The sequence below is a fragment of the Podarcis pityusensis genome (assembly GCF_964106645.2).
Source record: "Podarcis pityusensis genome assembly, chromosome: 10".
In the NCBI taxonomy this organism is placed as follows: Eukaryota; Metazoa; Chordata; class Lepidosauria; order Squamata; family Lacertidae; genus Podarcis; species Podarcis pityusensis.
In genome coordinates, this window is record NC_138035.1 from 25665814 (window position 1) to 25681071 (window position 15258).

The window sequence follows — 15258 nt, forward strand, 5'->3', positions numbered from 1 at the left end:
ACTCTGATCTTAATCCAGCCCTCTAGCCATTACATCACACTGGTTCTCATGAATAATGAACTCTGTTCAAATGGAGAGGGAACCCAGAAAACACCATGACTGGCTTTGTTTCACCACGAGGAGATTCCTGTTTCCAGTATGTTTTGAAATGTTACTGTAAGAATCCATTTTTAAAGTATATCTGAAGCCTTTGTTCACTGACATGTAGCCATCAGTTGTGATTTAGGGGACGAAACTTGGGTTTTCTGATATTGTTGATGATACCCTGCTGAGAAAGAGGTTCATTCTGTGATTTGATATTTATTTATGTATTTTGTTATTTTATCGAACTATTGTTACCTCCCTGATATCTTCAGATTAAGCAGGGGGTAAAAATATTTTAAATAAGTTAATGATACCTTGGAGAGTAGCATTTCCTGCTAGCAGTGGAGAGGAAGTATTGCCATTGCAGAGGGTGGGAAATGCCAGCCCAGCTATTAAACATAGTTATTAAGGTTTAACAGCTGCCTATTTCATATTTATACCTTAATGAATAACATTTTGTGAAACGCGGGCAGCTATTAAGGGAAGTGACTCTTAATAAATCTCACTCATTAGATTTAACAAGCCACTAAATATTTCAAATGCTACTTGGTGATGGAAAGAATCACTGTGGGGCTTGCAAAATGGATTCCCACTGATTAAGCAGGAATTTTTAGAGGGGGCTGGTGACATTTGAGAGATACGTGTTGGCTGTGACATGAGAATGTCAAAATTGTTCTCAATATGCCTTTGCCTTGCTTTCTGCTTCTAAAATGAACTCAGGTTAGTTTCCATTTTTACTCTGAGTCCGAGGAAGTTAAGGCAACAGCATTTATTGACACGAGCAAGTTGGGCTCTGTGTTGCTAACTGGAAAGTGTACATAAAACTTTCAACAGGAAGAAAGTAAGCCTGCCAAAAGGGGAAATAATAAAACCTTAGAACGCTTTCAGGGAATGACTAGTGAGGAAAGTAAGCTTTAACCGCTCTGACTTATCGCCTCTGGGGTTTGCTGGGAAACATTCAATATGTGCTTGTGACTTTTCTGTTCCCATTGCCAAAGGTCATGAAGGAAGATAAGAACATACAAACACATTAAAAAGGCCTTAATTCCAGTGTCTTTGCAAGCTGGGTAGATGCAAAAGCTTCCTGACCTGCTACAAGTAGGGAACACAGTTCTCTGCTATATGGCTTCCTTCTTTTCCTCCTTTCCAGGTATATCTTGACCAGGGACAGGTGACTACTATATGTCAATTTCAATTTCTCCCAGTTTCTAATTTTCCAATCTTAAGGATGGTTCTTAATGTTTCCTCATCAGTTTGCAATTTTTAAAAAAAGACCTCATGAAAATTCATCAGCAGTTTTGTTTTAATTTCTCCCAATAGACACATTTTTTTGTATGCAGTTATGCCTATTATATGCCTTGTTTGCAAAGAATATTTTTCATAATGCAATATACACCCTAAGTATATGCACTTATGCACACACTATTTGTCTGAGGAACTGCATTGCACAATTCGGAAAAGTGCAAATTTTGGTGGATGCCTGTGCTTTGGTTCACGTCTTGTTCCGGAAACTGCAAATTGGGTAGGTTCACACTTAGATGCGAACTGAATCAAATTCATTCCTCATCCCTCATCTTTATCAAACCCTCTGCATTAGAATTCCTTCAGCGTCTTCTTCTTTGAGGGAGCCAAGCACAGAGTCAATGTTTGAATAAGGCCAGAATTTCTCACAGCCACTGTTGAACTAAGCAGATGACGCTTTTCACACATCAAGAATTTCCACCAGTACACTGGCATCTTCTGTTCGTAGTGCATTAAAGGAAGGGGTGAGAGTTGGAGAAGGAGCAAGTGTGGGGGGAGAGGAAGAAGAAGAAGAAGAGAGATTGACTCAGCCTAACATCCATCCGCCTTTTTGGATAGAGTTTGCACAGTATATGTCTATGCATGAAGGGCATGGCAGAGCAATATTCCAGCAGACACTGTCCTGTTGACATTCACAGATCACTTCAGAGGAGTGAAAATAGCAAGAGAGCTACTGGGTGGAGGAGAGAGGTGAAGTGAGGTGATCATAGGCTGCCGCCTTGAATGGCCCTGTTGTTGCCTCAGTTGTGCGGTTTAATACAGTTCTTCCACAATTCGCAGAAAAACTTAGTTGATTTTTGTCAGCACTTTGTCATTAAATGACAGGTGGTGTTTGAGTTTGGCATCATCTGGGGAGCGCCAGGCAGATCTTCCTGCTCAGCTAGACCCTCTCATGCAGGCTGTACTTTCCAGCTTGGACGTTTGTTTCTACCAAGGGTGGATAACTACCTAGCTGTCCCAGCCCTTAAAGTTATTGTGGGGTTCTCTGCGACCATCACCACCCCCTGCTCCTCCTTTCCACCAAGAATCCCTACTCTTCACAGCCACGAGCCAAAAAAATCTGGAAACTTGGAACATCAAAACCACACCATATAATCCCTGCCCTCAAAGACTAATCCCTGCCCTCAAAGGACTGACAGACTTAACTTTTCTTAAGCAGCCTATGAAATGGCGCGACTCTGTCCATCAGATTTTTTCCACTGCCTATTCAAATAGAGCTGTATGACAAAGGGGCAACTTGCTTCCCACAGGAGCTGTTACTTTCCTTAGCTATAAAGCTGTGTTAAAAAGCTAAAGTGGGAGCGAACTGTTCAGAAATGATGGGAGCAACAGAAAGCAACACTCTTATGGACCAGCATGTGAATGCCTGGCTAAGTGCCAAACAAAAGCATGAGCACTTGTGCTCGGAAGAGGAAGAGTGGTTGCAATGCGTTGGGCAGCCACCTAACTGAATCCACTCCTTTGCCCTATCTCTGCCTCTCCTCTTTCACCATGATTTTTAGCCAAGGGTACAGCGAGGAGGAAGGAAAGAGGCTTCAGCAATGGGAAGTAGGATTTGGGGACAGATCAGCATACCAATGAACTGCAGCTGCTTCCCTTCCAATTATCTAGAATGTCTCCTCATTCTAGCCTTGACATGGCCAAGGAGATGCATTTTTTAAAAGCTGGAGAAGGGCAAGCAGTAGCAACAACTCCTTGCCCCCTCTCGTGCATATGAAGACAAGTTTTGGGAAACAAGGAAAACTGTCTGTATAGATATCAGGTATTGTTAAGAAGAACTATGCATTAATTGCATGCGAAGTCATGCAGTTTATGGCATGAAAGATCATTTGGGAAATCTCCCCCATCCCACCCCAAAGTCTTCTTTATATGATTAACAGGAGCAAGCGGTAAAGCTGTTTGAATAATGTCCCACAAAATTTAAAACAAAGCAAAATCCCTGCATGTAGAAAATTAGTGTGTCATCAGGGGTGAACTCTATGAACAGACAGGTGGAATAGACAGTTTCACATATATGGACCTCATGCATAAACTGATTAGAGAATGAACTAATTCTACATTTTTGTAGAATTACAAATTTTGTAGAAGAACTACATTCTTCTACATTTTTTGCTGAACTTTATGAGCCACTTCTGTTGAAATCTACAATTCAATACAATGAATAGTATATATTATTTTTTCAAACGTACAGCCGGTTATGTCTTGTGTGTTTATTGAACACTTCTCTATGGCATGGCAATTTTATATTTAAATATTTATTTTATATTTTTATATTATACTTTCCCTATGGAAGTTATTTCCATAGGGGGAAACTACCAAGGATTGAGCCCCTGCAGTCTGAAGTCTTATAGGTCAGGACTTTCTCCCTTGGTTCTGTTGGTCCTGTAAAGGGGCCCTAAAAACTCAAAGTGCTATACATCTTGTAAACCTTTACAGTATCCCTGGTGGTTATTGAAAGTATGACTTCTTCCATGTTAACAGATGGGTTCTTTGGGGCACCAAATCATTTGTTGTGTGGCATCCAGAAATCATTCCTCAAAGTTGTTTGTGCCAGGGCACTGTGTTTTCCAAGCAATATTTTGCCCCTGGGAAGAATGTGTAAAAATAGTTTATTGCTTTAAAGCTTGGGGGGAGGGGGGGGATCGCTTCATTTACATTGAAGCCCTATTTGGACAAGCCTGCTCACATGTAAATCCTACACGCGAGTCGTGACAAGGGTGTGAAGCTTTAGGCCCTGCATCACGATGATAGCTTTGTTCTTCCTCCACGGTCGGAGGCAGCGCTCCTCTGGATACCTGTTGCTGGAAACTGCAAGTGGGGAGTGTGTTGTTGCACTCAAGTCTTCCTTGTGGGCTTTCCACAGGCATCTGGTTGGCCACTCTCAGAACAGGATGCTGGACTAGGTGGAGCATTGACTTGATCCTGCTGCAGAGCTGTTCTTAGGATCTTAACTCAATCACCTTCCAGGAGCAGATGGAGACAGCAACACAGGGGGAAGAGCTTAACATGTCCATTCCCTACTTGTGTGTAGGCTTTATATGTGAGCAGAATGCCCAAATAGGGTTTGAATGCCCTTATTATGATTTATTTTATTTCTATATCGCCCTATACCTGAAGGTCTCAGGGTGGTTCACATTAAAAATCACTTACATAAAATCAAAACAAAAACCAGATTACGCCCCCCCCCCAAAAAAGAGAGCCAGCATTTTAAAAAGGGTATAGGATGTTAGGTCAGGCAAAGGCCTGGTTGAAGAGGAATGTATTTGCCTGGCGCCTAAAGATGTATATTGAAGGCGCCAGACGAACTTCCCTGGGGAGAGCATTCCACAGACGGGGAGCCACTGCAGAGAAGGCCCGTTCTCATGTTGCCACCCTCCTGACCTTTCGAGGAGGCAGCACACGAAGAAGGGCCTCAGAAGATGATCTCAGGGTCCGGGTAGGTTCATATGGGAAGAGGCGGTCCTTAAGGTATTGCGGTCCTGAGACGTTTAAGGCTTTACAGGTCAAAACCAGCACTTTGAATTGGGCCCAGAAATTAATTGGTAGCCAGTGCAGTTGGACCAGGGTCAGTGTAATATGCTCAAACTGTCTAGTTCCAGTGAGCAACCTGGCCACCGAATTCTGCAGCAGCTGAAGTTTCTGAACCGTCTTCAGAGGCAGCCCTACGTATAATGCATTGCAGTAATCTAACCTTGAGGTTACCAGAGCATAGACAACAGTAGTTAGATTTGTCATGCATGGAATTAAGTATTTAAAATCTATTTATAGGTTGAACACACTCACATGGTGTATGGGGAAAGTTACCCACAGCAGAATGCAAGACCGAGACAGCTACTGTATTCCATCTCCCTCCCAGCTGTGGCTGGCAGGAGGAAGGGTCAATGAATATATGTCTGGTAGCGTTAGACAGAAGTCAGGATTAACTGGATGAAAGAACCAAACTTCTCCTTGTATTTGCAAAGTGTATTCTTAGAAAAGCAACACACTGCAGCATCTTGTAATTTGTGTGGCCTTGTAGGGATGCACTGGGCTAAAAATAAGTTAATTACCAACCAGCCCACAGAGCTTAAGTCAACCAAGGTTCAAAATTTGCCAACAACATATTTGAGGCTTGAGCACATCTGTGGGTGTCACTGATCCTTTCATTGCAGTTGAAAACAGAACCAAATCATAAGCAATTAGTGACAAGACTTGGCAGGGTAATAGGAAAGAAAATTACTACCCTTCTCCAGGAAGGGTCTTGATCCTGTTTTCCTATGCAGGAAGGATCCTAATTGGATAGTATGGATGCTACCTTTGCATACCAATTTAAACATTCTTTTTGTGTACAGTGGTACCTCAGGTTAAGAACTTAATTTGTTCTGGAGGTCTGTTCTTAGCCTGAAACTGTTCTTAACCTGAGGTACCACTTTAGCTAATGGGGCCTCCCACTGCCACGCGGTTTCTGTTCTCATCCTGAAGCAAAGTTCTTAACCCGAGGTACTACTTCTGGGTTAGCAGCGTCTGTAACCTGAAGCATCTGTAACCTGAGGTACCACTGTATTTGGCTTTTTAATTTTTTTAAAAAATGATTCTCTTAGGTTTGTTGCTGAGTTATTGGCCCAGTTCATTCATAACATAAGTCCATGGTTTAGTGTTACTAGGATGAGTTTGGGGCTTTACAGAGTCCTCCCTCCTTGGTCATCTGGTAAGGCTAAGAAAAACTTCCATTTTACATTAAACACAGTTTAGTGTAACTAAACTCTGGTTAACTTAAGTATACTTAGTGGAAACAGGCTTCATAAGAAACAATGGTTTGAAGTTGGTTGGTTTCTGCTAACCACAGCTAAGCCATAGCTAAGCTTGGTCTAGGGAGTGCATCTTCTCCTGCTTCCCTGCTTCATGTCACACAGTTAACTTGATACACGCATGGAGCTTCTACCCACACAATGGCTCCAACAGTGACTTCAGTGCAACTCTTCCCTTCGTGCCTGTTGAACTACCCTCAGCATTGAAGTCAAAGAGAAAGTCTTCACATAAATGGCCTCAATGGATCAAGTCCTAGTGCAGAGAGCTGGCATAACAGTTCAGAGAGGAGCACTTTTCATATGTTCTTTTTGCATTCAGTGAACATCCATGGGAGGTGTAGCATTACAGGAACAGGTTGTGTCCTTGACTTGTACATGTTCACTGAAAGACAGGGATAATGGGAACTATAGAAACTGTCATCCTTGTCCATGGGCCATGTTTGTTGGGGCCAGTGGGAGTTCGAATCCAACAACATCTGGAGGGCCAAAGATTATTCACCTCTCCTCTAAATGTTTTTGTGTTGTGACTTCGCTAATCTCAATGGCCTGCACTCTCTTTCTTTTCCTGGTTCATTGTGATTTCACTTTTTCAACCTTCTTTTTCAAAATGTGTCTTTCTGCTCATTAAGGAGCCAAATTGCTGGGAGACTGCCTTGCTTAAAGGCATTGTCTGTCCATCCATCTGACGGAATTGATAAATAGATCCAAGAATTGTGGGTCGTAACTGAAGCCGTTTGATGCTTTGTTATTTCAGGGTTGATGTGCTAAGATGTATCGATTTCAACAAAGTTTAACCACATTCAGTAACAACTAGCAATCACACATGCTTGCTTTGCCTCAGCTGTCTTAAATCCCAGTCTTCACCCTCCAACTGCTGGCTGCTAAACCTAGTGCTTAGTGAGACAGAGAGCTCTGCTTCATAGATCTGTGATAGAAAAAAAAATCAGGGCTCCAGCTTTCAAGAATAATAGCTCTTTAATTCCATGATAAAATTGACTAAGGGACTTGGAGCTTTGGACGGTTTTACACAAAGCATGTTCATCGTTAATCAATGTAGAATTACATTTGTAGTTTGCATGGGAGAGTCAGCCAGTGCAAATGGGTCTTCCATGCTGAATGACATAAACTTATACATAATACTTCTAAATGGAAGTTGTGAGATGGAAACTGTACACCTGTTCAACTGTGAGTACTCAGTAATCAGAAGATGGAAGACCTACAGTACAATTCTGTGTAATTCTACTTAGAAGCAAATCCTATAATGTCCAGTGGGACTTACCTAAGATTAAGTCTCACATACCAGTATCAATGGTCACCAATATCCAGGTTCACTTTTGCTTCTGTGTGGGCTTCAAAAAGTGACAGAGCCTTTGGATTTGGATATGGAGGACCAGAATCAGACTGGGGATTGAGCTAAGAGCTAAAAATGAAGCAGCAATTCATGCCCTATAGTAGGGCTTCGTTCATTGGGTCGGGACAGGATAAGTTGGTGGCAAGATCTGGGTAGTTCTTGCCTACCCAGATTGCTCATATTGTAAAGATAGTTTGTGACACTGAAAAGGCTAGATGCACTTGAATTAGCAGAGTTATACTCTACCTGACCCCCTGTAGAAGAATACCACAGTAAAATAATGAGTATCGGAAGCTTACTATGTTTGCTAAGAAAAATATGAAACCGGAAATGGAGTAATGTAAGTAGCAACTGGTTTTATATTTGGTGTCCTTCTCTTATGACTCTTCCCTTTTCTTCTGGCCATGTAAATACCATGATATACAGCTGGGACCGCCAACCTTTTGGGGCCAATGGGCACACTTGGAATGTTGAAGAGGTGCCATGGGTGCTAGTAGCAAAATGGCTGCTGTTAGGGTGTGTGTGTGGTATAAAGCAAAATGGCTGCCATGGGGAAGTGTATGAGAATCCGAGACAGTGAAAACAAGAACTGAGCAGGAACAGCAGTCTCTCATACATAGTTGATTTTTGAGGGAATATTTACTGAGAGCTTGTTGTGGGTGCCATAGGAAGCGCTGGCAGGCATATTGGTGCCCACATGTACTGTGCTGAGGAACCCTGCACTGCAGTAATCAAAATGACTCCTGTTTAACAACAGCTGTAATACATGAATATTCGCTCTCTCAGTGTGTATATTAGAATACAGTTACTTAACTCATATTGAACAGTGTTCATATTTATGATAATCCACCTTAAATGCTTTCTCTTTTCCATCCAGAATGTGATTATTAATGAGTGAAACTGCAGTGTGTGACTCTATAAAAACAGATAAAAAGAGGCCTACCTACTGTGCCCATCTCTGGAGCCTGATGAAACTACAAACAGTAAACACAAGCAGCTCATAATCTTAATCAGTATAGTTGAAGGCACTGATTGCTCATGTGTAAAAGCTCATCAAGCGTAAAGAAACAGAACAGAGAGTTAATAGAAACAGCCTGATGTACAATGCCAACCCCTAGTTATTTCATTCTGCTTCCAGAAGCAACCTGCAAAATTATAGCAGTATGTCTAATTACTGCCTGTCAGAGCAGCAGGCGTCCAACAGGAGAGGAATTAATTGATATTACTCTAAGGGATTTTCCAGACGATGTTTTTTTATTGTGCAATAAATGCACAGTTGTTCAGTTGTGGGGGGATCCAGATGTCTTTCCGCGTGTAGTACGACTTCTGTGGAGAAACGGCATTACCAAACAGTGTGCCTTTATTAGGGGGAGAATGGGATGTCAACCTAAATGCATGTGGAGGGTGGGGTGCTGGAAGAAAAGCTGTAGCTCAGTGGCAGAGCACATGATAAAGTCATAATAAAGTCCCAGGTTAAATCTCTGGCATTTCCAGGTAAGGCTCAGTTTTACACCATGGAGAACTACTGCCAGCCAATGTAGACAAGTGATTAGGAACTTGTGGCCCTTCAAATGTTGCTGAACTACATCTCCCATCAGCCCTGACTGTTGGCCAAGCTGACTGGGGTGGATAGGAGCTGAAATACCGCAACACATGGAGGACCACAGGTTCCCTGTTGCGTAGGCTGTACTCAGCTTGATGAACCAATGGTATTTTTCTAGGTTCCTCGCTTCATGAGTGTCCCAAACATCTATTGGCTAGTGACATACTGATGACTCTTCCTTCTATGCCACTTTATGAACTAATTTTAAAAGGGGGTAGTTTGGTTTTTTTTAATGGTTTTATGCAGTCTATAATCTGAACCATGGGTAGGCAAACTAAGGCCCGGGGACTGGATCTGGCCCAATCGCCTTCTAAATAAGGGCCCCTGATGGTCTGGGAATCAGTGTGTTTTTACATGAGTAGAATGTGTCCTTTTATTTAAAATGCATCTCTGGGTTATTTGTGGGGCATAGGAATTCATTCATTCCCTCCCCCCCCAAAAAAAAATATAGTCTGGCCCCCCACAAGGTCTGAGGGACAGTGGACCAGCCCCCTGCTGAAAAAGTTTGCTGACCTCTTATCTGAGCACATACAGACATACATTTTGGCAAGGAAACATTCCTGCATCTTTTAGAGAAAATAAACGTGAACCTGTAAGAAATGGCTTCAGTTTGAACCTAAGGACCTTGCCTTCTGGCATAAAGAACTTCATATGCGACTGTATACAGCATCAAAGTTGTGTACAACATGTAGCTGGGATTCTCCCACACAACCTCCTAAATAACAGTGGATTTAGAATTTGGGATGCTCTGGTTTTGTACAAACTTATTCAGGAAGTGCAATAAAAGGGAATCCAAATATATATTTTTAAAGGAAGATACTATAGTGTCATGGTTTCCATTCATTTTCTGTGGAACCTCTTCAAGCTGAATACTGATTCTTTTTTCTTTCTTTTTGAAAGGTGGGTGTGGAAATGATGGGGCTCAAAACTAGAGCTACCTGGTGGTAGGAAATGGCCACTGACAACAGAATCAACAACGCAAATCCAAGGCCTATTTGTATGTTCAGCTGTAGAATTTACACACACACACACACACACACACACACACACACACAGTAGGGTAATTAAGTAAATTGTCAGGACTAGAATTATTCTGAAATAATTGCACCTCAGCTGTCAAAAGAATAAATTGCGTTCCATACTGCCACTGCACAGTTTGAATGGTACTGGCAGTATTTATGTTGACGATGTTGTTGCTGCTGCTATTGTTGTTAGCTTAAATTTATATCTTTCTCCCGGGTAGCAACAATTTAAAAACTAAAGTTTTAAAAGTAGAACAATTTACAGTCAAACACAGTCTAAAACAAGAGGTGACAGCAATTATCAAGATACAGGTATACGCTAACAAAATTACAGCAGAAGCTATCAAAACAGAAGCAGGTATGTCCAACAGAATACTTCTTATCAGTCTCTACTAAAGTCCTGGCAGAATAAAAATGTTTTGGCATCAAAAAATGGGCAGATGATGCCAGTCATACTTCAGAAAGGAGGGAGTTGCGTTGCTGGGGTACTGTCATGGGAAAAGCCCCTTTTCAGGTCATCACACAGCTATTGTTCTTTGACTGCCTTCAAGGGTAGCCCCACTGTAATGAGTATGAGTTACTCGTGCGTAAACTGGTGCCTCTCTAGGCTAATTTGCCTTGTTAAACCTTTCTGACTGCACAGCCCTTTCTCATCGTGACTGCCTCAGTCGCTGGCAGAATCCGTCAGTGGGCGTTTCTTGAACCTCTTCCAACATAAAAGTTGTCTGACACCCAGTCTCCTCCTCCTCTCACTGCGCGGGAGTCTTCTGTGCAGGGAGGGCGTGGGTAGCGGAGGACCTGTCCCCTCCTCACTGAGGTCCAGTGAAGAGTCCTGGAGCCCTCTCTCCGATTCCCCCATCTGCCCCCCTCTGTCCCTGGCGTTGCGCTGATTTGCTTCCCCCTCTACTGAGCTGTTTCTCCCCCTGCTGCTGGGTCCTTCGCCAGCATCATCCAGGAGCCTCCCCTTCGCCTCTCGCTCTGATGTCAGTTCCCTGACATCCACCTCCCCCCCAGAACCCCCTCCACCCCTGGACCGACCTGTGGGATCAACTTCGTTTGCTTCGTCGGCCGACGAGGCGGTGAACCCCTGGAAGGAACTGTCACCATCTTCTGTGGATTCGAAACCCGCTTCCCACCCGCTCTTACACCTGCCAACGGGTTGGTCCTCCCAGTCTGATTCTTCTTCCTCCGAAACCTCTCCTCCCTCCTCCTCGGAGTCAGAAAATCCCTCAAAAACCTCTTCCTCATCTGTGGTTCCAAATTGCTCCTCCCAGAATCTCTCCAGGGGTTTGGGTTTGTCTGGGAACCGGCGGTGGAATACCTCCACCAGATACCTGTCATCAAAGGCTTCCGTGGGAACCCACGTGTTTTTGGACCCGGGTTCCCCCTCCCAAGCTACCAAATACTCCACCTGGCGCCCTCGCCACCTTGAGTCCAGTATTTCCGTGGCCCTGTGATGGTGTTCCCTTTCTTCTACCTGCGGGTGTGTGGTGACTTCTCCCTCTTGCCCCTGGAATCCCCGCCCCTCCCTATGCGGTGAGAGCAGGGACCTGTGGAAAACCGGGTGTATTTTCATGCTATCAGGCAACTTTAGCTTAAATGCCACGGGATTAACTTGCTGTGTTACCTCAAAAGGTCCCAGCCGTCTGGGCTGCAACTTCTTGCACCCCCCTTTGAAAGGTAGCCCTTGGGTGGACAACCACACTCGGTCCCCCACCCGTATGGTCTCCCCTTCCCTGCGGTGCTTGTCTGCCTGCCTCTTGTAAGTTTCCTTGGCCCGCTCCAAGTTCATCTTAAGTTGCTGGTGCAGGGCCTCCATTTCTTCCACAAACTGCTCTGCCGCAGGTAGGCTCCAGTTTTCCTCCCCACTCCCCGGGAAGGCCCTGGGATGACACCCATGGTTGGCCATGAATGGACTCATTCCCGTGGACACGTGTTCCGCGTTGTTGTACGCGAATTCAGCCAGCGCCAGTTTTTCTACCCAATCGTTCTGCCTCTCGCTGACGTAGCAGTGTAGGTATTGCTGGAGTATACTGTTCGCTCTTTCTGCTTGCCCGTTGGTCTCTGGGTGTCTCACCGTCAAGAAACCCACCTCCACCTGCAGCAAGCTCATGAGCTTCCTCCAGAACCGGGAAGTAAATTGTTTTCCGCGGTCGGAGATAACCCTCAAGGGGTCGCCATGCAGCCGGAAGATGTGCTCCACAAACAACCGGGCTGTTTCCTCTGCCGTTACAGCATGTGAGCAAGCTATAAAATGGCACATTTTTGTCAGTAGGTCGACCACTACTATGACCACTGTCTTTCCCCGGGACTTGGGCAAATCTGTCATAAAATCAATGGACACCACCTCCCAGGGTTTTCCCGGCGTGGGTAAGGGTTCCAGTAATCCTGCGGGGGCAGCCCGCTCCCCCTTTGCCCTTTGGCAGCGGTCGCACCCCCGTACATATTCCCGTACATCCTCCCTCACCCTGGGCCACCAGAACTGCCTGGTCACAAGCATCATGGTTTTGTGCTGTCCAAAGTGCCCTGCTGTAGGGTTGTCGTGGAGTTGTTTGAGTACCTTTCCCCTCAGGGTCTCCCCCGGTATGTACAGCGCTCCCCTATAGTACAGTACCCCTTTCTTCTCCTCAAACCCTTCTTGGGTCCCTCTTCCGTCTCGGAATTCCCGGATTATAGTTTGCGCGAACACGTCATTTCTGGTCAGCCCGGCTAGTTCTCGTTTCCCCACCAAAGTTTTCCCCCACACCCATCGGTCCTCGGGGATCACGTGCCGTTTCTCCGGCGGTCCCTCTCCTTCCAAGTACTCCGGTTTACGCGAGAGAGCATCTGCTCTTACGTTTTCCTCTCCGGGCACGTATCGGATTTCAAAGAAAAATTTGGAAAACTCCTGTGCCCATCGAATCTGTCTCTGGTTGAGTACTCGTGCGGTCCTCCAGTACTCCAAGTTCTTGTGATCTGTGCAAACCTGGATCTGTTGTTGCGCCCCTATCAGTAGATGACGCCAACGACGAAAGGCCGCGTAGATCGCCAGCAGTTCGCGGTCATACACGGTATAGTTTTGCTCCGACTTGCTCAGCTTTCTCGAGAAAAAGGCACACAGTTTCCATTCCTGCTTGCCCCTCCCTGGCTGCAAAGGACCGCCCCGATGGCTCTGTCGGACGCGTCGGTCTCTAGCCTCATGGGTTTCTCCAGATCTACGTGCAGGAGTTGCTCTTCCAATGCGAATGCCTTCTTCAGTTTTTCAAAGGATTGCTGGGCCTCTTCTGTCCACACAAACTTCTTTTTGCTACTGAGACAATCCGTGATGGGCGCTGTCAAGTGGGCGAAGTTCTTGATGAACTTCCTGTAGAAGTTGCTGAACCCTAGGAACCTCTGCACGTCCTTCCGTGTTTTGGGAGCCTTCCACTCCAGCACTGCCTGCACCTTGCTTGGGTCCATCGCTAAGCCTTTGTCAGACAACTTGTACCCCAGAAACTCGACTTCTCTGGCGTGAAACTGACATTTTTCCAGCTTGACCCACAACTGGTGCTTCTGCAGCCATTGTAACACTTCCCTGACGTCTCTAACATGTTGCTCCTCATTGTCCGAATAAATTAAGACGTCGTCCAAGAAGGCTACGCAGTTCTTGTACAGCAGAGACCCCAACACGTGGTGCATGAAAGCTTGAAAACAGGCGGAGCCCGACTGTAATCCAAAAGGCATAACTAAGTACTCAAAGGCACCTAGGGGTGTGAACATTGTGGTCTTCCATTCATCCCCCTCCCTCATCCTGATCAAATTGTATGCGCCCTGAGGTCCAGCTTGGTAAAAATTTTCCCTTTCCTCACTCGCGTTAAAATGTCGTCAATCCTGGGCATTGGGAAGGTCACGGGTTCTGACACCAAATTGACGGCCCTATAGTCCACAACGAGCCTGGGTTTATTTGTGTCCTTTTTGTCCACAAAGAACACCGGACTGCCCCCCACCGCCTTTGATTCTCTTATGAAGCCTCTTTTCAGGTTCTTGTCAATAAATTCTCACAACTCCTTCATCTCCCTGTCCGACATGGCATACAGCTTACCCACTGGCAGCTGAGCCCCCGGAAGCAAGTTGATCTGGCAGTCAAAGGGCCTATGGGGTGGCAGTCTATCTGCCTCCTTCTCGCTGAAGACCTCCCGCAGATCTGCATATTGCGGCGGCACCTCTCCCTTCCGCTCCACAGCCATCCCAGCCACCCTGGCCACGGTCATCCTTGGGGTTGCTCCTCCTAGACAGTGTTCTAGGCAGTAAGCTGACCCAAAGGTGACTGTCCTCTGACGCCACGCCACCACTGGATCATGTTGTGCTAGCCAGCTCATCCCTAATATTATTGGGGGCCCTGCTAGTGAGGCGACGTGAAAGGCGATGGTCTCCGAGTGCCTGGACACCCTCATTCTCATTGGTGGGGTCTGGTGTGTCACTTCCCCTCCTAGAAGCTCCCTGCCATCAATGGTGGTCACTTGCAAGGGAAAATCCAAAGGCAGTAAGTGGAGCTGGTGCTCTAATGCAAAGTCTTTGCTGAAGAAATTACATGAGCTGCCTGAATCCAGCATCCCTTTCACCTTGACTGGGTGCCCGTTTGGGAGTTCTAGCACCACTTCGATCGCTATTGCCGCCTTGGGGGGGTCTGGTTGGGGCACTTTTACTGGTGGCTGGCCTGGCTGCTGTGCCCCTTGATTGGCAGCCAAGCGTTCCCGTTTCCCTGTTCCTGTTCCTTTACCACCTCCTCCTCACCCCCTGCGTCTCCCACCATTCCTTGCCAGGCCTTTCTTTGAGGGCAGGCTCTGGCAAAATGTCCTGGCCGCTGGCAAAGGAAACACTTCTTGGTGGTTTTCCAATCCTTTCCCTCCTTTTTGCGCCCTTCGCTGGTGCTTGAAACTTCCCGCGCGCATGCCCCATCTATTTCCATTGGCTCTGCTGGCGGGGAAGGCTGCCTTGGTATTTCAGGAATGCGGTAGTCATGGCAACGTTGCTCTCTCCCTTCCTGCCTCTTCTGGGCCCGCACTTCCTGCCGCACGCCAATCGCAAGCACAGCCTTGGTCAGCTGATCCATCCCCTGTGGACGGGGTGCGCGGGAAAGCTCATCCTTAA

General features: G+C 45.8%; 1 protein-coding gene and 1 long non-coding RNA gene across 8 annotated transcripts in view; one reads left to right on the forward strand and one right to left on the reverse strand.

Annotated features, from left to right (window-relative positions):
• CHST11 (carbohydrate sulfotransferase 11) overlaps positions 1-15258 on the forward strand; it is a 213341-nt gene that overhangs the window by 88436 nt on the left and 109647 nt on the right. The gene's annotated exons all lie outside the window — the stretch shown is intronic.
• LOC308457727 overlaps positions 1-15258 on the reverse strand; it is a 36359-nt gene that overhangs the window by 569 nt on the left and 20532 nt on the right. The window lies entirely within an intron of this gene.